Source organism: Sceloporus undulatus, chromosome 6 (assembly GCF_019175285.1).
Source record: "Sceloporus undulatus isolate JIND9_A2432 ecotype Alabama chromosome 6, SceUnd_v1.1, whole genome shotgun sequence".
In the NCBI taxonomy this organism is placed as follows: Eukaryota; Metazoa; Chordata; class Lepidosauria; order Squamata; family Phrynosomatidae; genus Sceloporus; species Sceloporus undulatus.
This window is the reverse complement of record NC_056527.1, coordinates 92,743,626-92,768,160: the sequence shown is the minus strand read 5'-3', so window position 1 is coordinate 92,768,160 and position 24,535 is coordinate 92,743,626. Positions and strand designations below refer to the sequence as shown.

Here is a 24,535-nt window from a genome sequence, read left to right as displayed (position 1 = left end):
ACTACAATTTGCTGTTATGTGCTGCCTTCAAGTCATTCCCAACTTATGGCACCCTTAAGGCGAAGCTATCATGGGGTTTTCTTGGCAAGATTTTTCCAGAGGAGGCTTGTCATTGCCTTCCCCTGAGGCTGAGATTGTGTGACTTAAATTCTGCAAAGAAGAGTATCCACTGAAATCTGCATTATAGCACATTTTCAGCAGAGGGAAGGTGAACAGATGCACATTTGCACAGGAAAGTAAAAACAATTAACCATCAATGCAAATGTGCACCAATTTGCATAGTACACTTAAATGCAGACTAGCCCCCAGCTGCATGACAAGCAACATCTGCTGTAATTCCTTCTTGTACACAACCATTACAGGAATAGAAGCCACATCTAGTTTTCAATATGACAACCCTACACCCAGGAATCCTTAGGGTGAAACCACGGCAGTGAAATGGTATCAAATGGATACAACGACACAATGCAGATTCTGATGCTTCCTGTAGGGCAGTGCCTGTTATTACTCACTTTCTATGCTTCAGCAATAACACACAAGTGGAAATGCAATTGGTATTCCAGTAGCTTTCTTCATGTGTGGGTATGTCTCACTATATAGTCTATCCCTATTAGTGCAAATAAAAAAACTACAGTCTCCTTTATCCAAAATCTGAAATATTCCGAAATCCAAAATTGTCCACATGGGTGGCCGAGATAGTGACACCTTTGCATTCTGATGGTTGAAATATTATGTACTGTATAAAACTACCTTTGGGCTCTGTATATAAGATATATACAAAACATAACTAAATTGCATGCTTAGAGTTAGGCCCTATCTCCAAGATAACTCTTTATTGCTGTAATGCTATTTTCTGTAACCCGCCTTGATCTGTGGAAAGACTATAAATAAATATTTTATTATTATTATTTATTATTATTATGTATCTGCAAATATTCCAAATCCACCCCCCCCTCAAAATCCAAAACACTTTGGTCCCATGCATTTTGGATAAGGGAGCCCCAACTCAACCTGTATGCGGGTGGTGAATGGACAATTTTCATACGCAGGCCATTTGTTAATCAACTTTTTCTCCAATGATTTATTTTTAAAATATATACTGTATATATATATGCAGTAAAGTGCTTTTTAATTCAGGTTTTATTGCATAGTTATTTAATTATTATTACTTTTTAGGTTTGCTAAAACATGTCTCAGTGCTAATTAGTGTGTGTGTTTAGGGAGAGGTTACAATACCGAAATGGCACCAAATACGTAGGAAACATTTAAAAATCAGTGCTGAAAATTGCATTAAACTGCTTTTTAAAATGCAATTATGCAAATGTTTTAATAATTCAAACACAGGCAAAAGGATGTTCTAGTGTAAATTAAGGGATGAGTTTAAAAAATAAAAGCACTTATAAAATGGCACTTGCATAAAAGAAGATACAGGGAAGGCGAGCTGTTGGTTATGTGACTTAAAGTCAATGCCAATTTATGGCAACCCTATTATACGGTTTTCCTGGCAAGGTTTATTCACTTTTATACATGTCTTTGTTTTCGTTGTTATTTTCTGTCAAGTTAGTTTCAACTTATATCACTCCTGTGAACAAGAGACCTCTGAGAACATCCATCATCAACAGCTCTGGTTGGATGTCACAAACTCAAGACTGTAGCTCCCTTTATTGAATCAATCAATCAATCAATCATGCGGACATGTGTATTCTGAAGAAAATCCCATCTACTCCACTAGGGCTTACCCTCAGGCAAACAGGAACAGGATTGCAGCTTAAGGTGAACATAACAGGCTTTACTTTTGAGTAGATATACAGTATATGAGATTGCTCAGTTGATTTTCCAAACCACCCTGTGGATCCCTTTCTAGATTGCCTATGGCCAAACAGAAGCCATCCTTAAGGCTATCTGGGTAGCTTGAGTATGTCCCAAAATATGTGGATTCCTCCCATTACCAGCCAAAAGTGGCACATTGAATACTTGTGAAGGTCTAGTCTGGGTTGGTTGGGGAAAGGGACTCCACCTCCACATAGGAAGTGACTCACTTTACACTTGAGATAATCCTTTTCAGAGGTTCTTTATCCTGGTATATGTTTGTTGTTGTTGTTATAGTTGTGTGCCTTCAAGTATTTTCTGACTTATGGAGACTCTAAAGTGACCCTATCATGGGGTTTTCATGGCAAATTTATTCAGGCAAGATTTGCGATTGCCATCCTCTGAGGCTGATGTGATTCGTCCAAGGTCACCCAGTGGTTTTACATGGCCAAGCCAGAATTCGAATCCTGGTCTCCCCAATCATAGTCTAACACTCAAACTACTACACCACACTGGCTCCTTGCATATGTTTAGCTCCCATTTACTCTTCCCCCTTTCCTTCAGCCTTTCTCCTCTAGTTATTTAACTTTTTAGTTTGGGCATGGAGGGAAAATGCAAGCTTTAAGTCATGTGATTCCCTGACTCTGTCTGTGCAGTGATGGTTGCAACCCAAACTGTGTGGATTCTTCCTCACATCCAACCTAGCATGGACTTTCATGATATATATCCAATGCCAAATTTTCCAAGCCACTTTGGGTCCCCTTTCCTAGTTCCCATGTTTTCTGTACCACTAATCTGGACAAAGGAAATATAATTCCTGTTTCTTTAAATTTTCATCCCTTCCTATTCCTTGATATTATCTATGAGGTTGCCAGGTCAAGACTAGCCAAGAACCTGAGATCTAGGGATGACCATTTGTGATGTCATGGGTGGCAGAACCTGATGAGATTACAAGGACATGATGCCACTAAACCTGATATCTTAAGCATCAACCAGTTGCAGAGTATGCCATTCAACTCAAAAACATTAAGTCCAACAAATAAGGAATACACACACACAGATTTCAAGGCAGCACTCCGGCTGTATGCATCTTCCCTGCATCTTGACAACTGGAGAAGAGGGTCAAGAATCTCCTGAGACCTGGGAACCCTAACTACATATCAAATTCTTAACACTACTCCATCCTTTTCACTGCCACCTGACATGCTGAGAACTTTATACTATGATTGCCTTTGCAAGTATTTAACCATATTAAAATTCCTTTTGCTATCTCAATACAAGGATGATGAAGGTACCAATGATAATTATTATTTATTGGATACCTTTTGCTGCAAAATGACTCAAGAAATCTTATTGCAATTCAATTATGCAAAAGATTTACACAATATATATTTAAAACCAAAACTTGAAGGCAACATTTCTGAGGATTTTTTTAAAAAACAACCCAATAGCCCAAGGGAAAACAAACGTGATCAGTCGCCATGAAATGCTTGCTGACCTGGGGAATATCCTGGTAAAGGGAATAGCTTTTTGGCTGACAAACTAAACAAAGTATGTAATACTGCAACATTTTGTTGCAGGATCCATTGTATCCTAGCTACACCATCCCTCCTTTCTTGCCTTAATTTATTAGTTTAAATCTGTCCTACATAAGTGGGAGACTGGCATTTATTTTAGAATATAATGAACAAATTTCCAAAATAAGGGTTGTTTAAAAAAAGAAAGATGCTGTTGATGCCATAAATATTGCTGTTTGTGCCAGAAGTACGTCCTTATGCAACATGTGATTAGTTATAAATATTACAGTTTTCACTCTTATCACACTGAGTACACTAGTCCAACATTTGGATTTCCAATCTGTACTGTTTTTAAGGTATAACAATCAGCTAGTTCAATTGTTCTTCCAAAGCAGTTCAAAGCGAGGTAGAAGGTGGTGCAATGAGGCAGATCTCTTGCCTTATCCACTGTACTGTATTGCCATCTTGCAGTGGGGTGGGCAAAAGGTGTACATGGATTTGTTCCCTCTTTATTTCATCTCTGTGTGTGTGGTACTGGTTATAACATGGGAAAGTTTTCCTATACTGGTTCCTGGCTGTCAGAAACTAAAGAACTGGATCATGCCTATTTTATTTTATTTGTATTAATTTATAGCCTGCCTTTTTCCTGTCACAGGACTGAAGGTAGCTCACAACCATTAAAGTTATATACATACACACACACTCTTCCCTCCCCATTGCGGACTTGGGATCTGCAGTTTTGGTCCTTCGCGGATGGCAAGGGGGAAGGGACAAAATGGGGCGTGTGCCAGGGGGCTTGAATAACTAATGGAGTTTGAATATCTGAGATATTTCTGATTCGCGAGGGGGTCCAGAACGGATCCCCCGCGAATCAGGAGGGACGAGTGTGTGTCTGTGTGTCTGTGTGTAATAAAATTAGGAGAAAATTAAACCAGTTCTTTTTAACTCTCTTAAGTTAAAAACAGAAGTTAAAAACAGTTCAAGTAAACATGTTTAAAACATAATAAAATACAAACACAACACACACACACACACAAGCTGCACCTGCTACAACAAATTAAATTAAGAAATACCTGCCTAAATGAAAAGGTCTTTCTGTACTTGTGGAAACATACTAGAGAGGAGGAAAACTAGAATTCCATCCCACTGAATGAAATCCCACAGCTTGGATGCTCTCGCCTACGTCCTCACCAAATGTGTCTATGGTGGTGGTGGGACCTCTCCTGCAGATCGTAAAGTTCAGGTGGGCTCATATAAGGAGATACAGTCTGGACCCACGTAAGACTTAAAAGGTCATAACCAACACATTTAATTCTGCCTAGAAATGGATAGGCAGCCAGTGAAACTGGTTTCACTCCTTAAAATCTGGGTACCCATCTTCCCTTGTTCGTTGCTGGCACTGAGGCTCTGTGGCTTGGCAGGAAGATGTTTGTGTGTATGCTGTGCTTGAGTAATGTCAATACATCTGAAAGCCAGAAGCATGGCAAGGGGATTGGGAAAAGAGCCTCGTGTCAACTGGAGGAAGGCAGGGAGTCAAACAGAGATATAGCTGGAAGGAGCGCAAAAGGACAATACTACTCCCTAATAAGAATTTTCCCCTCCCTGGTTTCCCCCTTCAATCCCTGCATTTCTAGCATGTCAATAACTTAAAACTTCAGTTGCGTATTTAGAAATACAGTTTAGGTATCCAAAAAGAAAAGAAAAAAGAAAAATCAGGAGGTATCAAAAAAAAATGTCATGAAATGAATGCAAACCCAGCATTCAGTGTTGCAGTTCAAACTGCACAGAGTATGCTGCTGATTTCCTTTCTCTTTGTTGAACTAAAGCTATGCCTCATTTCTGGATGCCTGATTTCCTGAATTCCATATTTCTGGAATTTTTGGAATATAACAGAGTCTCTGAACATGCACAAAGTGCATTCTTTTTACCAATGGGTAAACACAGCTTGCTTCCACACATCTAGGACTGCAATCAGGGGAAACTTTGCAACCTATGGACTGCTATAGCTTGCATGCCACCAGGAGGTTCAAGTACTTCCTTTCTTTGCTTAACACCCACAATAGCTGGCAATGGCGATATGAGTTAGAACAAGCAATTCTGGATTAGAAAAAGTGATGTGGACAAGCCCCAATCCCTCTCTTCCTTCCTAAGGTTTGAAATGTTTGTCCACATTCAATGGAGGCTGGTTAAAGAACATGGGTGTTGACAGCTTCCCTGGAGGGATGAAGAGCTGGCACTGTATGCCAACAGCCCCTTTGGGAAAGGAAGGTTCAGTGGAGAAAAATTAACAGATATAAACACTCCCCGTGGGTGTGAGAAAGACACAGCCAAGATTTGTATGGAAGAGACATAATTTGAGGCTCAGGGAAGTGGCAGGAGGGAGGGAAAGAGGGACAACAAGGGAGATATTTCTGGGCAGGCAGTAGGGCAGCATGCCCATGACTGGCAGCTTGCTCCCCGGACACCGCAGGCCCCCTTGGAAAAATGTCACAAGCCAAGGGGTTGCACATTTGACCTCACACTTTGTTTATGTATCATTTGCATGGTGAACACAGGACAGGAGCTTGACCTTTTTTGGATGGCCATCTTCTCCAACTGCATTGGCATTACATTCCGTGGACAAGACCTCTCTTGCTTGTGTGGGCGGAAGACAAATTGGATAGAAAGTGGTTTGCCTCTGCTGACCTCCCCAGAGAATTCTGGGATTTGTAATGTTGTTTCACTGTGAAAACGTTGGTCTATACTATTCTGCAAGCAAGCAGGCATTATGATTTTAAAAAACAACCAAAGTATTGTTGGTGTATGTTGTGTGTCTTTTCGTCATTTCCAACTTATGGCAACTCTAATGAGGTTTTCTAGGACTGAGAGTGTGTGACTCACCCAAGATCACACAGTGGGTTTCCATGGCTGAACAGGGAATCAAACTCTGACCTCCACAGTTGTAGTCCAGTGCTCAAACCACTACACCACACTGTTTCTGGTGTTTGTTACATGCCTATGATGACCCTATTATAGAATTTTCTGGGAAAGATTTATTCAGAGAACTTTTGTCATTGCCTTCCTCCAAATACAGCCTACAGGATTTGATATTCCAAGGTGATCTCCCTTCCAAGTATTAACCAGACCTGCCCCTGCTTATCTTCGTAGGTCAGATAGTATCTGGCACCTTCAGGGTATTTGAGTGGATGGATAACATTAACTGTGAAAAATAAATTCCATAAGATATAGTGATGGCCAAAGCCAATAGCTCAGATGGCTCTGAAAATGCATTAAGAAAAACAAATATAATTAGAAAAATTAATGCAAGATTGGTGTTACTAGAACTGTGAGAGACGGATTTAGAGAGGCAGAAATGGAACCTCCAGAGTCAGAGACAGTATACTTCTGTTTTTTTTCAGAAATCAATCTGATTTCTTCACCTATCCTGTGGTACTAATTTTCCCAGGAGACTTATACTAAGGTATTATTTTACAAGACATGAATAGATTATAAATTTAGGAAGGACTTTAAAAGCATATCGGTAACTGATTGGGATCATTGGGTTTTCAGGCTTCTGCTGTTGTTGCGTGTTTCCTTTCCTGAATGTCGTTTACACTTATACATTTCAATGGCAAAATGTCACATCACATATTTTTCATAGAGAAGTGACTCATAAATAAATTTCCAGCTGTTGGGGATGGAGAAGAGGAGGGAGAAGAGGGAAACTATGAGCCTACATGCACATCAGAAGTTCTGTGCACACTTTAAGTGTAATTAAAGGAAAATAATAAAAGGTTGCGAAGACCCATTTGGTTTGAGTTTTTTTGTTTTGTTTTTTTGTCTCTAAGGACAACTAGAAGAAATATATAGCAATTGTGTGTGGAGGGGGGGGTGTTAGGAGATAAACTCTTGTTACAGGCTATGGTCACAATCTAGTGTAACAGTACAAAGATTTTCAAACCTGCCATTTCAACTCTTCTGCTGAGGAATTCCTGAGCATCTTCCCTGGAACCCTTGCATATACAAAGAATTCTGGAACATTTAGGCAAGAGATTCTGCACCTGTGCAGTTCTGCGTCCACCTTTGTGTGTGTCTTTTTTTGGAGGGATGCAAAGGACAATCCCACAAAGGGGCATCCTTTATGACCCCATTAGAGCTCTGGGATAATTTGGAGAGGCTCTGAACCACTAACTTCTCAGGCTCACTGTGTGGGAACAACGGAGAAGACCTTCTCAAGAACTGCTTCCAGATTTTGGAACCCCCTCCCTAGGGAGGCCAGGATTGTTCCATCCTTGTTCTCCTACCATTGGCTAATGAAAAGATTTTTGTGCTACATCCTGAATCTCCCTTGTCTGGAATTCCAAAATCCAGAATATTCCAAAACAATCCACACAAGTGGCTGAGATAGTGGCAAACTTTGGGGCTTGACAAACTGGCCATTAAGGCCAGCCTGGAGGTGGAGTCTGGGCATGGGAGCCACATGACACACAACCCGACTCTGTCCCCAGGTTGGCATAACACTGCCCACCACTCCGGCACATGGCATGACAGCGCTCCTCTAGGACTGCATCTACGTGACGCAGGCCAAAGGAGTGCAAAAAAGCTGCATGTCGGCAGCAATGGCTCCTTTTTGCACCAAGGAAAGGAGAGATCGGGGTTGCAGCGTGTAGTTGTAGTGGTGACCTTAATGTGACTTTATCATGGTTTTTTTTGACAAGTTTCTTCAGAGGGAGTTTGCCACTGCCATCATCTCAGGCTGAGAGAATGTGACTTGCCCAAGGTGACTCAGTAGGTTTTTCTGCTCAAGCAGAGTATCAAAACTAATCTTCAGAGTCCAACACTCAAACCATTACACCACATTAGCCCAACAATATTTGAGTAGCACAATTCTGAATAGCACAATATTTAAATAGCCATCACCATCCTCTGAGGCTGAGAGTATGTGACTTAACCAAGGTCACACAGTGGGTTTCTATAGCTAAATCGAGATCCAAACTCTGGTCTCCCACAGTCCTAGTCGAGCATTTAAACCACCGCACCCATTCTGGCTCTTAATAGTTTTTAAATTAATTTTTAAATGTATAAAGTTGGCCCTCCTTATCTACAGATTTTTATCCATGGATTCAAGCATCCATAGCTTAAAATTTTTCAAAAAAAAAAAAAAAGTATAAATCCCAAAGAGCCAGCCTTAATTTTCTAGTTTATATAAGGGACACCATCTTGCTCTGCCATTATATTTAATGGGACTTGAGCATCCATGGATTTTGTTATCCATGGGGGGGGGGGAGTTTCCTGGAACCAAATCCCAGCAGATAACAAGGTCCCACTGTATTTATGTTTTTGTATAGCTTTTTGTTAACATCTGTATTGATTTATAAATCTTTCTAGCCATCTTAAGTCCCATTAATGGGAGAAAGGCAGGATATAAATGAATAAAATCACCACCACCACCACCCGAAATATCCCACCCCATGCCTATCAAATAGTAGGAAGGGCTGTTGCTATTTACTGATGAGGAATGGAGGGAATGGGAAGTCAAGTTAGAGAATAAAGATCTGGTGGGCATCAGCTCAGAGGAAAAGGTAATTGGGAACACATTCATAGATGGAGTGCACCCTTCCACCCCTTCCTCCTAGACCTACATCTGCTAAATTATTTCCCAGCTCTCTCTCCCCTCCCTACTGGTAAGGGACTTGACCACCGTATGGGGAATTTTGTACTGTACATTGCACAAAAGGCTACAGAATACTATCTTGCACTCTGTCCAAAAAGAGATTTAATTGAGGAAGACATCAATACCAAGACACTGTGCATCACAGACCCTGCAGTAGGAGGTATCCTTCTGCCCAGCAGAGAAATTACAATAGCATCTTTAAGGAAACCATATATCTTAAACACTAAACCCGCAGAAACAACATAGTTTAAAGCTTGTCAAAACTAAAAGTATTCTTCAAGAACCTATTCACAGAGTTTCACACAGAATGGAACAGGAAAAGTCTGGAGTGGCAGAAACGAAATTTTAGTTTGGACCAATTTGTGGACATTTCTGCTATTTCTGTTTCAAAATAAAATCTTCTTTATTGTTATGTCTCTTTCCCAATGACGGTGGTATGTCACTGAAGAGCCTTGAGCGTAAAGCAGAGGAGTGTGTGTGTGTGGGGGGGGTGTCTTTTTCTCTGATTGTAAACCCTTGAAGGGTGCGCAGGAAATGAAGCGGCTTTAATGCATTTAGACTTTCAACACATTAGGAGCGGGTTGGTTACAGCATCAAAGTGACACTCTCTGTCTGGGGCTTAAGAAAAAGGAGAGCAAAGGAAGACAAGAAAAAAAGAGAGACAGGAAAAATCATGAGACCGCCCTATCAACAGTGTGAGAAAGAAACAAAGAACTAAATAGAAGTATATGTAAGCATGTACGAGAAAAATAGAAAAGGAAGGTACAAAAGAGTAGCATTTCACATATATTTGACAGCGCAGTCTGCCAACTGTTCCCATATCTGCCATTCATAAATACTGTGTATTTTTTACTTGAAATTTTTATTCTACTTAAGAGTACAACAGGGGTGTCACTACGTAAGTGCAAGGAGTACAAAACACACCAGGTGATATCCTACTGGGGGGGGGGGGGGGTGACACCACTGATCTCCAAACACCTACCTTTTGGCAGAAATGGCCTGTGGCATTTGCCTGCATCCCTTTAAAACACCAGAGCTCAGTGGAAGAGATAGTATAAGTGGAGTGTGGCTCAATGGAAGGAGAAAAGAAAAGCCTCGGTTTAAAAAGAAATTTAAATTTTAAATAGTTTTACAATTGTTTTGCAAAATTATTCTTTTTAAATTTTCTTAAAAGCATCACATCTTACACAATGGTGTCCCTTATAGAGAATGAATCCGTGGATACAGAATCCATGGATATGGAGAAGCAACTGTAAGTGAGGCTGGTAGAAACTATATAACCTAATGATTTGCATGTTGCTACATGCTATCTTGATGCACATGTTAGTCCTTCAACTGGAAGTTCTGGAGTTAATGCCAAGTAACTGCACACAGTATTAATGTCTAATACAGAAAGTATGCCTTTCTTTATGAATGAGATGTATCAGTGATGTAAACCAGTATCAGAGACCACCAACCAAGTATGTCTTACATTCATACTCAAATTCTCCATAAGTATTAAAGTTACAGGAGCTCTGCTCTTTTTTTTTCATATGGCCACCCCAGCCATGGGTCCATGCTTGGATATTATATTATACTACCATGTAGAACTGGGTTAAAATGAAATACAAACAACAATTAAAATGCTACCAGAGGGGAAAATTCTCAACTGAGATTAGGATGCAACATTCACCTCCTTCCTCTGACAGTAATGACAGTTGTTAGCTGGATGGTGTCAGGCTTTGACACTGCCAGTTAATTACAAAAATACCATGGTTTAAAAATGGGGAATCTACAACCAATCCTTGGAATGTCCCATTGCTGCTGTTACCCATCCTTATCACTCCAACTAGTTCACCAGCCTTCTGGAGTAAGCAAACAAGAAGAAGGAATAATGGTCTCCACATGCCTTAACCAGCTTCAAATTTCAAACATTTTTATTGTGTTTCCGCACTCCAATGAAGAAAGAGTCTAGGACTGGTTTCCTAGGCATTACACAGTAAAGCAGAAACAGGTGGCAAACTTCCTCTTGGATGGTGCCACTTCTAACTAAAAATGAGGAGTTGCACAAGTAAATTATAGTGCAAGAACAGAGGTGCCCCTATCTTCACCAATAAGAATTCTGCCTCTCTCCCAATGAAATTTTCCTTCAATCCTTAAATTTCTAGTATTGCAGAGACCAAAAGGCCCATCCCCATCCTGGTCTGGCACCATCCTGTTCAGACGATGCATGGTCCACACCCTGGTTCTGGTGTGGGCAATCCGGTGACATCTGGCATGTCCCACACCAGAACTGAGGTATAACAACATTAACATGGTTTAACAACATCAACAAAAAACCCAACCCGTTACCTCTCGGTTTCTGCACCAGTGTCTGGCTGCACGGGCGTCCCACTGGAACACACAGTGTGTCTGCCATCAAAATGGGTTACTCACGACCTCATAAGTGAATGACCTGCGATGACAAACATGTCAAGCAGCCCAGTGGGATACCTGTGTAGACAGCCACTCCAGTATGAAAATGGAGGATAACGGGCAGGTTGGGACAGTTGCACTGCCAAGATAGTCCCTGAAGTATTGTGGCCAGTACAGACAAGGGCAGAAACACTTAACATCATTCTCACTTAGGATGCATCCACACTGCAAAAATAATCCAGTTCAGCACCACTTTAACTGCCAAGGCTCAATGCTATGGAATTCTGGGCTTTGTAGTTTTGTAAGATATTTAGGCGGGTTACAGACCGCCATAAGGGGCGTCCTTAGGACGTCCCATTTTGACAGAGTCCGTAACAAATGGCGGTGGCCTTTCCACACGGCCGCCGCCATATTGACGTAGCGAACGCTGTGCGTCCACACGTCGCGCCCCAAAAGTGATGCCGCGAGTGCGCGAGTAGCGCCTCGTGACATCTTTTCCGGGGCCCAGGAAGGAGCGCGATTTCTGCGCTCCTTCCTCGGAGCGTCCGGGAGCTGCGCGGTTTGGCCGCTGCGGCTCCAGGACACTGCAAGCGGCAGCGGTGGGAGACCGCTGCAATCCGGCGGTATGTAACACACCTTAGCTTTCCTTATCAGAGAGCTCTGGTGACAAAACAAATCCCAGGATTCCATAGCATTGAGCCATGGCAGTTAAAGTGGTGTCAAACTGGATTATTTCTGTGGTGTGGATGCAGCCTTAGTATTTGCTGCTTTTACGTATAAAAATACATGGTGTGTATTTGGTGTGTTTGCATTCCATTGGTAAATTTACCTCCCTTTTTTTTGCGGATGGTTAAACTCTGTTCTCTAAATGCTTAACTGAAGTTTTAAGTTACTGCAACGCTAGAAATAAGAGAACTGTAGGAGAAATTCATTGAGGGGGCAGAATGTTTATGGGAGGGTGATTCCCTTGTTTTGTTCCATTGTAGCCACAGACCTATTGCAGAGAGAAAAGCAGTACATCAGAAATATGGAGAGGGACAAACGCTTCCTCCCATATTATTAGTTTTCTTTATGCAAACCATTAAAAACACAGCAGAATATTCAAATATGCAAAAACCAAATGCTTGCAGCGGGATGGCATTTTGATACCTACATCAGTGTCTGCAACAAATGTGGGGAGAACTATTAGTCTCTTCTGTATCTTTTGTTTTTTTCTACCTAATCCACATCCTACAACCTCCTATCTAGGGAATTTTAATCTGGTGAGGAAGGATGAGGCCATATGTAAATTGTGAGACTAATGAAACTCATTCTTAAATCTGGAAAGGAACAATCAAGCATGATGTCATGGAAAGGACACATGAATGGAAATAACTCAGCAAACTTTTCAGTGTTTAACAATGGAATATTCAGCGTTTTACCAACAAGTTTCATTTCTTGGCTTCCTCAAAATATTAGCTTGAGAAAGAAACCAGAAATCAAAACCCAGAAAGTTTCACATTAGTTATTACTCTTGTACTAGTGAGTTAACCTCACATACAACAGAAGGTATTACCTTTACTATACTATGTTTTAAAGAAGCCTGACTAATTCAAACCAAGCCCTTTCTGATCTTCAGTTTTAAGCCAAACTTCACTAGCACTTTATTACAACCCTCGCAACTCAATGTCCCAGGGATCTAATCTCTAAAACAAAAGTGGAGAACCTACTTGATGTTACTCGCCACTAATATCAAAGTTGGTTATGCTTTGTAGGCTAAAACCATTAGGAAGGCCACAGATGCCCACCTGCCCCTCCTGTAAAAGGAGATGCAAATGTGTGTATATGCAAAAACATTTAACTCTTCCTTCTGCAGGAAGACACTCAGGAAGGCTAACAAAAATCATTTAAAATAAAACACTGCAAAATAGCAGTGCAGCAGACATGAAAACAAGATCTGAAATAACCAGGATTGTTTTCAGATACATCGGGGGTACTGAGCATTAATCCGACATTAACTTGCACAGAAAACAGACAAAATTGGCTGCTTTTTACATCCTGAAAGTAAAAAGTGGCTGATTTTGTCCACTTTCTGTGTGGGTTAATGTTGGATTAATGCTCAACGCATCTGAAAATGATCCCGCTTTTGTGGATTTAAATTCTGTTTCCGCACGAGATCTGGTCAATTCCCTCCTGTGTGATAAACTCCTAGGAGTCTAAAAAGGAAAATAAAAGGTTCTTTTGCTCATTTGTGAAATGTTGGAGGATATAGAAAGAAACAGGTAAACCCAATGGACACAAGTTTGGTACTCGTCCGTGGTACAAAAAAAAAAAATGCTGTTCCTCCACATAAAACAGCCTGTGAAGCACTGCTTTAGAGAATCATCAAGATATATTCCTAACAACAGGTCTCAGGCTGCATCTCTACTGCAGAAATAATCCAGTTTGACACCTGTTAAACGTCCATGGCTCAGTGCTATGGAATTCTGGGAACTCTAGCTTTGTGAAACACTTAACCTTCTCTGTCAGAGAGTTCTGGTGCCACAACAAACTATAATTCCCAGAATTTCATAGCACTGAGCCATAGCAGTTAGAGTGGTGTCTAACTGGATTAATTTTTGCAGCATGGATGCAGCATCAGTGAATAAACTGAGCCACAGTATTTTGGGCTAACTAGATCCTTTCAACAGCAACAAACAAGAGCGGCCCAAAGCTTATGCAGGGTTCTTTTACCAGGATAAAAAGGAATGATACCACTGAACACAAAATAAAAAAACCCGATTGAAGAGACCTGCTTGCCTCGAAGTCAAAAACATGAAATATGCAGTTGTAACTGGGGCTTCCCCCCTTCTTCTTTTTTTTTTTTGGGGGGGGGGGGGAAGGAAGATAAAATATGAACCTAAAAAGGATGATTTGACTTTTAGAGGCCATATGCCCATTGCAGTCACCATTACTATTTGCCAGTTAATCAAATCTGTGTTTGAAAGACAGAGTTGAAACTTCTGCAAGAATTATTCAGAAGGGAATGTCTTATTTTTGTGTTGTTTCTGTCTCTGTCTCCATCTCTCCCTTTCTCTCTTTTAGTTTCTTGCTCCCAAACACACACACACGCTCACACACTCTTTGTGTACAAGAACTACACGTTCTACCAATCACCACAAAGAGGCCACCCCACAATAAGTGTGACTTTGACTGAAGTCAGGGGAGGATATTTCACACTTTCCAAGTCTGACTCTACTACTTGCCAGAGTAAGATCTTCAAGCAGTTGAGTGTCATGAAGCACTGGCCATTGTTTAATTTATTCTTGTTATATGTTCACACATATCTTCTTTAAATATCTTTTTCCTTTTGTGACAGAACTCTTTGCTTGGGCTCTTTTCGCTTACTACTTTCTTCTCATGATGTCCATGAAACCCACTGGGTGACTTTGGGCAAGTCACAGGGGAAGGCAATGGCAAACCTCCTCAAAACAAATCTTGCCAAGAAAACCCCATGATAGGTTTGTCTTAGGATTGCCATAAGCAATCTAGTTAAATGTAACTATACTTTTATACTGTACATCCATCTATCCTAGTGTGTGGGAAGGAACCTTCCTTCTTCTAGAAGTTTGGCCCTATAAAAGACCAAAGATGCCCCACTGGTCGCTTTCGTCTCTTTTCTTCCTCCCTTCTTCCTTTTCTCTGTTGTCCGGCACTGATGAAATTTAAGCCTAAAATCTAAAACTAAAGATTGGGTCAGAGATTAGTTCCAGCAAGAGCAGAGCCACTGAACCATGTTGAATTTATCTTTGTGTTGACTCAACATTCAACAATTGATTCAATGGGTCTTCTCAAGGGAGTAACCAATGGGATTCCAGCTATTATGTGATGAAATCTTCTCTCCAATTGACATACACAAGAACACACACACACACACACACACACACACACACACACACACTTTTATGAGCAACAAAGAGAATTGCCCTGGGCTTCTTCTGTAGAAAGGGCCATAACAGAGTAGACAATACATTTTAAACTGAGGAAAAGTCATATTAAGTAAAAACTCCCCTACTATCTTCACACAGTCCTTAAAACTTTTAGCCTAACATTTTTTTTCCCACCCAAAAGGGACTGAGAGGAAAGCAATCCTGATCAGGTTGCTGGAGATTTAAAAAATACTGTTAGATGAAAGTGCAAAGGCAGGCTTATTGTTGAACATACAAGAAAACAAAAATAATGTCCACAGAGAACTTACACAAATTTGAATTAGACAATGAAGAAACAGAAAGAGTAAAATAATTCTCATACTTGGGATCAACCATTGATAGAAATGGAGACTGCAGCCAAGAAATCAGAAGATGATTAAGAATGGGAATGACAGCAATAAAAGCATTAGAGAAGATCCTAAAATGCAAAGATATACAACTGAGCACAAAAGTTAGAATTGTACAAGCCACTGTATTCCCTATTGCCATGTATGGATGTGAGAACTTTAGAAGAACAGTTTAGAAGGAGGAGGACAGTTTAGCAGGAGGATAGGAGGAAAATCAATTCATTTGAGATGTGGTGCTGGAGAAGAGTACTAAGGATTCCATGAACAGCCAAAAAGACAAGCAAATGGGTCCTGGAGCAGATCAAGACAGAAATCTCCCTGGAGGCCCAAAATTCAGGTTGTCATACTTTGGACACATCATGAGATGGCACAAATTATGGGAAAAAATAATAATGCTAGGAAAGCTAGAGGGAAGTAGAAAGAGAGGAAGGCCGCATGCGAGATGGAAGACTATTAAAGAGATAATGAATATGACTTTGCAGGAGTTGGGCAGAGCAGTGGAGGACAGGAAGTTGTGGAGATATCTCATCAGTAGGGATGCCATGAGTGGAAATTGACTCAAGGGCAGTTAACAACAAATGTTTGTTTTCCTCCCTCATTTTTATCTGCCTCCTCCCAAAATCCAACTAACTACACTTTCAAGAGGTAATTTAAGTTAAACAAAAGGGAAGTGGAGGTGCTGAGTGGTTAAGAAAGCCATCTGTAGATAAAGGCCTAAAGCAAATTGCTAGTCTTCATTGGAGTAGATGTGTTCAGTCAACTGCTGAATGGCAAACCAATCTTTATGTAAATCCCATCCTTCCACATAATCCCATCCTTCCCAGTCTACTCTAGTGGAAACTAGCAACTGGATTTAGGCGTAGGTCATAGCTTTCTGGGAGCCAGTGTGGTTTAGTGGTTTGAATGTTGGACTAGGATTCTTGACAACACAGTTTGAATCCCTAATTGGCCATAGAAACCCACTGGGTGACCTTGGGCAAGTCATACTCTCTCTCCGCCTTAAAGGAAGGCAAAAGTGAACCCCCTCTGAACACATTCTGCCAAGCAAATGCCATTATAGGTTCACTTGAGGGTTACCATTAGTCAGAAATGACTTGAAAACACACAAGAGCAGCAACAACAACACAGATCTGCTAAAGCATCTCTGTCAAGGGTCTTGGTAGTTGTTGCATTGTAACCAAGGCCAGTCAAAACTGTTTTGGCATCCAGGCCAAAAAAACGTTCAATTTGCCAGTAAAAATACCATTACAGCAACATAAAGAACAACTTGCTGCTCTTTTGTATGGAGAGCCAGTGAGGTGTTGTGGTTCTAAGTGTTGGACTAGGTCTCTTGTAGACAAGGGTTCCAGTCCCTGTTCAGCTGTGGAAACCTACTGGGTTGCTTTCAGCAAGTCCCACTCTCTCAGCCTCAAAGAAAGGTAAACCCACTCTGAACAAATCTTGCTGAGAAAACTCTGTCACAGAGTCACCGTTGGGCCACCATAAGTCAAAAACAACTTGAAGGCACACAACAACAACAATAAATATTCTTCTTGAGGCAGCAACCTCATTCCAGCTGCATCTGCACTGCAGAAACAATCCAGTTTGACACCACTTTAAATGCCACGCCTCATTGCTATGGAATTCTGGGAACTGTATCACCAGACTCTCTGACAAAGAAGGCTAACTATCTCAAAAAACTACAAATGCCAGCATTCCATAGCATTCAGCCATGAAAGTTAAAGTGGTGTCAAACTGGATTATTTCCACAGTGTGGATGCAGCCTAGGTCTACAGCACAATAACTTGATGAAAGCAACCAGGTTATTTTGTCATTTGAGGCTGAATATAAATAATGTTTATGATCATCTTTGGTCTAAAACACACTGCAGAAATAATCCAGTTTGAGACCTCTTTAACTGCCCAGGCTCAATAGGCAGGAATTTTGGAACGGTAATTTGGTGAGAAATTGTAGCCTTCTCTGTCAGAGAACTCTGGTGCCACAACAAACTAAAATGCCCAGAGTTCCCTAGCACTGAACCAGGGCAGTTAACTGTGGTCTCAAACTGGATTATTTCTCCAGTGTGTTTTGGACCTTTGTTATTGTAAAAAAAAAAAAATCCCACAAGCGCCTCATTCTGCAAATAAGAACACAATGATAAGTTAAACACCTAATGGTAGGGCTGGCCTAAGAGATGGGCTTGGAACTTGCTGACTATTTTGTCAACTGAATTAAAGATCCATGTAAATGTGGCCAGAGAAGAACTTTCCTTCACGGGGGGGGGGGGGGGGGGGATGCGTGGAAATCATAACGCTGGAAGAGGCGGAAAGGATTTTGGTGTCTGCTGCAGCCTGTGTGACCCATATCATCTACCGCCCGGGGGACCTTGCCATCTATGAACCTTGGCATCCATTCAATTCCTTTCTCCTACCCCCCCCCCTTGTTTATGACTGAAGAGAAGTCAAACCAAACCCTGGCAGAAGTGATGGGTGTCACTGTGCCAGCACAGACAAAATAGTGAGGAGGAAAGTTTTCAGTCATCTTCCCCATCCCTCAAAAAGGTTGTGGAAGGGCGCATTTTCCTCTGGTGATCTCTGTATTGAGAGAGCCATTGGCCATTTTATCTCTATATCATATCACTGGGGGATTTCCAGCTAAAATAAATAGGGCTTCATCACCTTTCCAGTACAGTATCTACAAGAAGCTAAGAAGAAATGAGAAGCAAGGGAAGGTGGCAGGAAAAAAAAGAGACAGTGTTGGTGATGGGTAATAAAGAAGGTTTGTCAATCTGACAGCAAACAACCTCGGAGGGATAAGGAAAAGTGAGAGGTAGTAGATACGGTGTGGTGTAGTGGTTTGAGTACTAGACTATGACTCTAGAGACCAGGATTCGGATCCTGGCTCAGTGATGGGGTGACCTTGGGCAAGTCACACTCTCTCAGTCTCAGAGGATGGCAATGGCAACCCCCCCTCTGAAGAAACTTGCCCAGAAGACCCTATGATAAAAGACCTCATCTTAGGGTCGCCATAAGTCAGAAATGACTTGAACGCACAAAACAAGAACAACAGTAGATTTGTAAGTAAATGTGTTGTGTGTGTAATAATGTGTCCAACGCTGAATTTCTAGGAACAAGGATGCTGAAATGCAAGAATATCTGGATATACTGCATATCTTCTGTAAGCCCCTTCTCTAGTTTCCATCCCCTGTGAAAGAAATTGACTCTAACTGCTCAAAATTACAGTACTTTATTTTTCTATTCTGATAATTGTTAGTGGCATTATAATTAAGTCACATTAAGTTATAGCCACTATTATATCTGTGTTGCATTTATATATCACCTTTTCTCCAAAGGCAGAATACATGGCTAAAGACCTTGTCAACATTACAAATCCCAGGATTCCATAGGATGGAGCTACAGCACTTACTGTGGTGTACTTTATTTTGACACTGTAGATGCTCCCAGAATGAGTATAAATAAAATTACTATGAACACACTTATTTAAATATTTATATCTCCTTCTTTATAACATCAGGGCAGCTTGAATAATCTTTTTTTTAGCCCCTGTTCTGTCTCCAGTGTCTATATTAGCATTTAACATTCAATTTCACTTTTATATTCCCTGATGTTTTAACAGAATGAAACTGGTTACTAGCATGAACAACTTTTTAAAGTAACATGTGGCATGGTAACAACTCACAGGTTTATTATAGCATCACTTTTGTTAGGCTGCAGCCCATGTCACTGATAGACTACCTTTAGTTTAACCGGTTTACTGATTTATTTTACTGTTGTATTTTAACATGTACCCTTATTATTGTTTACTTTAGATTGTATGCCTCAGGCAGGTCTTTATTTTTAACTTAACTGATTATGTACAGCGCTGTGTAAATTTGCGGCGTTTTACAAAAAACTGTAATAACAACAACAACAACAACAATAATAATAATAATAATGTCATCAGATGCATGAAACAATATTCATGCATTCAGGCATATATGCAATACGTGTGGTTGGGGGCAGGACTTTAAACAGTAAGGTGAAAGGGAAATTAATTTCATAAAGTATTAAGGATATCACATTATAATTTAAAATGATTAAGAAATAATAATTTCATACCACTCAGCCCAATCTAGTACTTTCTAATAACAACAGGATGGATAACTGGCTACCAAAGTTTAATCAAGTTTTCACTTGTAAAATAAATGTGTTATTAACGCTATAAGAAACATCTTCCAGTATTACATCTCTGCCTCAGATGCTAAATTTTATACATGGTACACACACACACATAGCGTTCTATGGATACCGTGGATTGCTAAAAAGACATATAAATGGGTCCTAGAGCAAATCAAGCCTGAACTCTCCCTACAACCCAAGATGACTATACTGGGATTCTTGTACTTTCACCATATCATGAGAAGACATGACTTACTAGAAAAGATAATAATGCTTGGTAAGGTAGAAAGCAGTAAGGAAAAAAGACTGCATAACAGATGTATAAACTCAATTAAGGAAGCCACAGCCCTGAATCTGCAAGACCTGACCATGGCTCTTTAGGATAGGGAGACCTGGAGGTCTCTTTTTCATGGGACTGCCATAAACTGAACTCAATTTAACAACAACAACAGTTAATAACAACAACAACACATCTATAAGTCCTTCTATTTTTACAGTGCTGTGCCTGATCCCAGATGCTCCACAACTTGCGTAGCTTTCCTGCTGGACAACAGAAACTTCTAATAGTGACTTAGCTGTTAAAGAACTCTGAAAAGTTCAGTTTTTGGTCTAAAACTCCCAGAAAGCCCCCACCAGCACAGGAAATTTTGGGAGTTATAGTCTCAAAAGAAATACACGTATATATTCCTTGAGCTTTGTTCCTATGGGTATTATTTTGTGCAACGAACACTCGCTGAGAACATAGAATCTGGCCTTTTAGAACATGGGACTCATGAATGCTAGTAGCTGCCAATCATCTGTCTTTTTAGTCATTTGCCCTACAATTCTACACATTTCCACTCAGAATGAAACCCCACTCAGTTCAAAGGGATTACTCCCAGGTAAGACAATGTAAAATTTGCTGCCTTGGTTAGTTGTAATTAGTGGATTGTAATTTCAAATAAATGTTTGCCGCCTATTGAATTAAGCATAAAATAACTCACAAAGAAGCAGAAGCTGCCACTCATTGTTAGAAGGAAAGGCTGCCTTTCATTTCTTGACAAAGCCACTTTTAAAAGTTTTAATATCCTCTAATTTAGACACACTCATTAAATTTGGCCCATGCTTATTAATCAACCAAGCCATTCTTTTATTTTCCCTTTTCTTTTGTATTGGAACAAAAGCGACCAGGTAATGGGGAAGACAAATCCATAACCTGGATGTAACCTACTGGGATCAAATAAAGAAAGCTTTTGTTGATTAAATCTAATGTTGATGAAACTGATAAATGGATGAAAAGTTGCATCTCTGTGTTAGAAATAAAGAAAGCGGAAGAGCGCCATTGCAAACATAAACATGTTCATGCACACACACATTACGATGAAAAGCAAGTAGGATAGCTCTTACATCCTCTTTCAGAGGCAAGATTTGATGTTGGTAGGGTGGGGTGCCATAGAAATAAAGCCTATCAAGTACTGCTTGAAAAAGAATACCTATATTTAGATAAGACAATCAGACAAATTCTTATTTAATCAGAATCTGGCCTTTCCCCATTTGGATCCTTGTTGCAGCATTAAAATGAACTTATATGCCAGCATCCTTCCCAGAGTTGTACAAAGTCATGTTTCAATCACTTTTTAAACCGTACAGTACTGTTAATCTTTCAAGCAGCAGTAAATATTTACCTCCTTTCCAATAGCTGGACAAGCACCACACGTGGAGATGTGCCTTTATTTTCCCCTGTACTACGTTCTTATGCAGGGTAGCAGACTCAACAAAGTTCTCCCAAATTTCCGAACCACCACAGTACAAGGTATACTTAGAATCGGTATTGGGGCTTTGATCCAACATTTTTTATATTATTTGACATTGTACTTGGCATTGGGATTTGTGGCAGGAAGTGGAAGAGAGAGGATAATGATAAAATCTCTGAGCACATGCAGAGTGCCTCGATCACGCCTAAGAAAAAAACAGAGGCCCCTTGTACTTCTGAGAGAAAAAGAGGAGTGCCCATAGAATGAGACAAGTGACAATCAGCCTTGGAGAACATGGGGAAAGTAACTTCTTGGATGATAACTCCCAGAATCACCCAGTAAGCATGGCCACTCGCTGTGGTATTGACATCCTCCAAAAGTAACTTTTCCAAACTCTGGCACATAGGACGTTATCAGACAAGGGAAATTGGAAGTATAATCCAATGGCAATCCGAACGCAATCATGGGGTTTAACGTTATTGCATGATAGACTACCACACGCAATTTCGGGCAATGGGAAGTCAGTCCGAATGCAATCATGGGGTTTCACGTTATTGCATGAGAGGTGATCACACACAATTTCGGGCAATGGCAAGCTATTTTCGGGCAATGGGAAGTCAGTTCGAACGCAATTCGAATTCGCGTAAATTCACTGAACATGAATGCGTTCTGTCCTCAATTCGAAATTAAGAGAAATTCCTCCCATGTGATAAACTCCATAGCAAAAGAAGCTGGTAGGAGGAGTGAATGAAATAATGGGGTGGTTTTCAATGCACCCCTTCCAAGATGCTTCATAGCAGCACATTCTGGATGTGCAACTCTTGGCTCCTTGGCCATTTCTGCCTGCCTGAGATCCCATGTGGATCTGAGTCAAAACTTTAGGATGGCATTCTAAAGAATCTACTCCAAGGCTCATCCGCAATTTCTCTCTTCAGCAAACATATACAGTGAGCAACAACCACTGCCTGCCCCTTTCACAACACTCATAGTGACCCCATGAGATCTACAAGAGTTCTTCCTAACTGGGGGAAATCCTCAAGACCAAAGATACAACTCTGAATGCTAAAGTGAGGATCATCCAAGCCATCCTATTCCCCATCTTCATCTATGGATATGAGAGCTGGACAGGGAAGAAAGCCTATATAGAAAGAAAATCAATTTATTTGAGATGTGGTGCTGGAGAAGAGTGCTGAGGATACCGTGGACACCAAAAAAGACAAACAAGTGCTTTCTTGAACAGATCAAACCCGAACTATCCCTGGAAGCCAGGATGACTAAATTGAGGTTGTCATACTTTGGCCACAACATGAGGAAAAATGAACCATTAGAAAAGACACAGATGCTAGGAAAGGTGGAAGGCAGTTGAAAGAGAGGAAGACCAATGCCAGTTAGATTTGATCAGAGAAGACACAGGCCTGGGCCTGCAGGACCTGAGAAGAGCAATTGAGAACAGGTGGTTCTGGTGATGTCTCATCCACAGGGTCACCATGAATGGGGCATTTAACAACAACAACAACCACCATTGCACCTTCCAAGTCGCCTGCCTTTACCCCATGAATTTCATTTGCTGTTGTTGCTGTTGTGTGCCTTCAAGTTATTTCTGACTTATGGAGACCCTAAGATGAGCCTATCCATAGGGTCTTCTTGGCAAATTTCTTCAGAGGAGGTTTGTCGCTGCCATCCTCTGAGACTGAGAGAGTGTGACTTGCCCAGGGTCACCCAGGAAGTTTCCATGGCCCTGATGGGATTCGAACCCTGGTCTCCAGAATCCTAGTCCATCCCTCAAACCACTACAACATGCTGTCTCTCTAACCTTTTGAAAAAAATTCTTTTTATTACACATATGTGTGCATGCGTGTGTATATATAAAGAAAAAAGATAGGAAAAAAGAAAAGAGAGAAAAGAAAAACACACACATGTGTGTTCATTATCTCTAATTACTTTATACAGTTTGTTGTTGCGTGTCTCCAAGTCGCTGTTGATTTATGGCCACCGTAAGGAAAACCTATCATAGGGCTTTCTTGTCGAGTTTCTTCAGAGGGGGTTTGCCATTGCCATCCTCTGAGGCTGAGAGAGAGTGACTTGTCCAAGATGGTGGATTGAGTGAGGAATTGAACTCTGACCTCCAGTCACAGTCCAAAACCCAAATCACTACCTCATGCTTGCTGAAGCTACCCTCTTATTTATATCCTGATGGGCTCTCTAAACTTTAGGCTAAGGGTTAACCTGAGCTCCCCAAAAATGCCCCAAACAAGCAGCAGCTCCTCTTGACTTTAAGCCCCTGCTGAGCCAGCATTGGCTGATGACTCTAGAGGCCTGGGTTCAAATCCCAGCTCGGCCATGAAACCCACTGGGTGACCTTGGCCAAGTCACACTCTCTCAACCTCAGAGGATGGCCATGGCAAGACCCTTCTGAACAAACCTTGCCAAGTAAACCTATGACAAGGGTCCCTTTAGGCTCACCATAAGTCAACCATGACTTGGAGGCACACGGCAACAACAAATCACATAGCGGAATAAGAGAGAACAAGTCCAAATATGGAGCGTATTTGGCATGGCTCTGAGAGAGCACGTTTTTTGCATTTGCTTCTTGTAATATGCATTTGTGTGAGTTTTTCTTTTCTCTTTTTTCCTTCTTTTTCCTTTGAGATATATACACACACACACACACACACACACACAGAGTGAGAGAGAGAGAGAGAGAGAGAGGTTAAAGAGCCAGCCTGGTGTAATGGCTTGAGCACTGGACTAGGAGACCAGGTTTTGAATCCTGGCTCATCCATGAAAACCTACTGGGTGGCCTTGGGCAAGACACACTCTCTCAGCTTCAGAGGATAACCATGACAACCCCCCCTGAATAAACATGCTAAGAAAACCCTATGATAGGGTCACCATGAAGCCAGCACAAAGTGGTTTGAGCCTGGACTCTGAAGCCCAGGGTTCAAATCCCAACTGAGCCATGGAAGCCCACTATGGTG

The 24,535-nt window shown here is 41.0% G+C and overlaps 1 protein-coding gene across 1 annotated transcript in view; it reads right to left on the bottom strand.

The window, feature by feature from the left end:
• The window catches only part of TBX21 (T-box transcription factor 21), a 66,892-nt gene that overhangs the window by 40,440 nt on the left and 1,917 nt on the right, over positions 1-24,535 (bottom strand). The window lies entirely within an intron of this gene.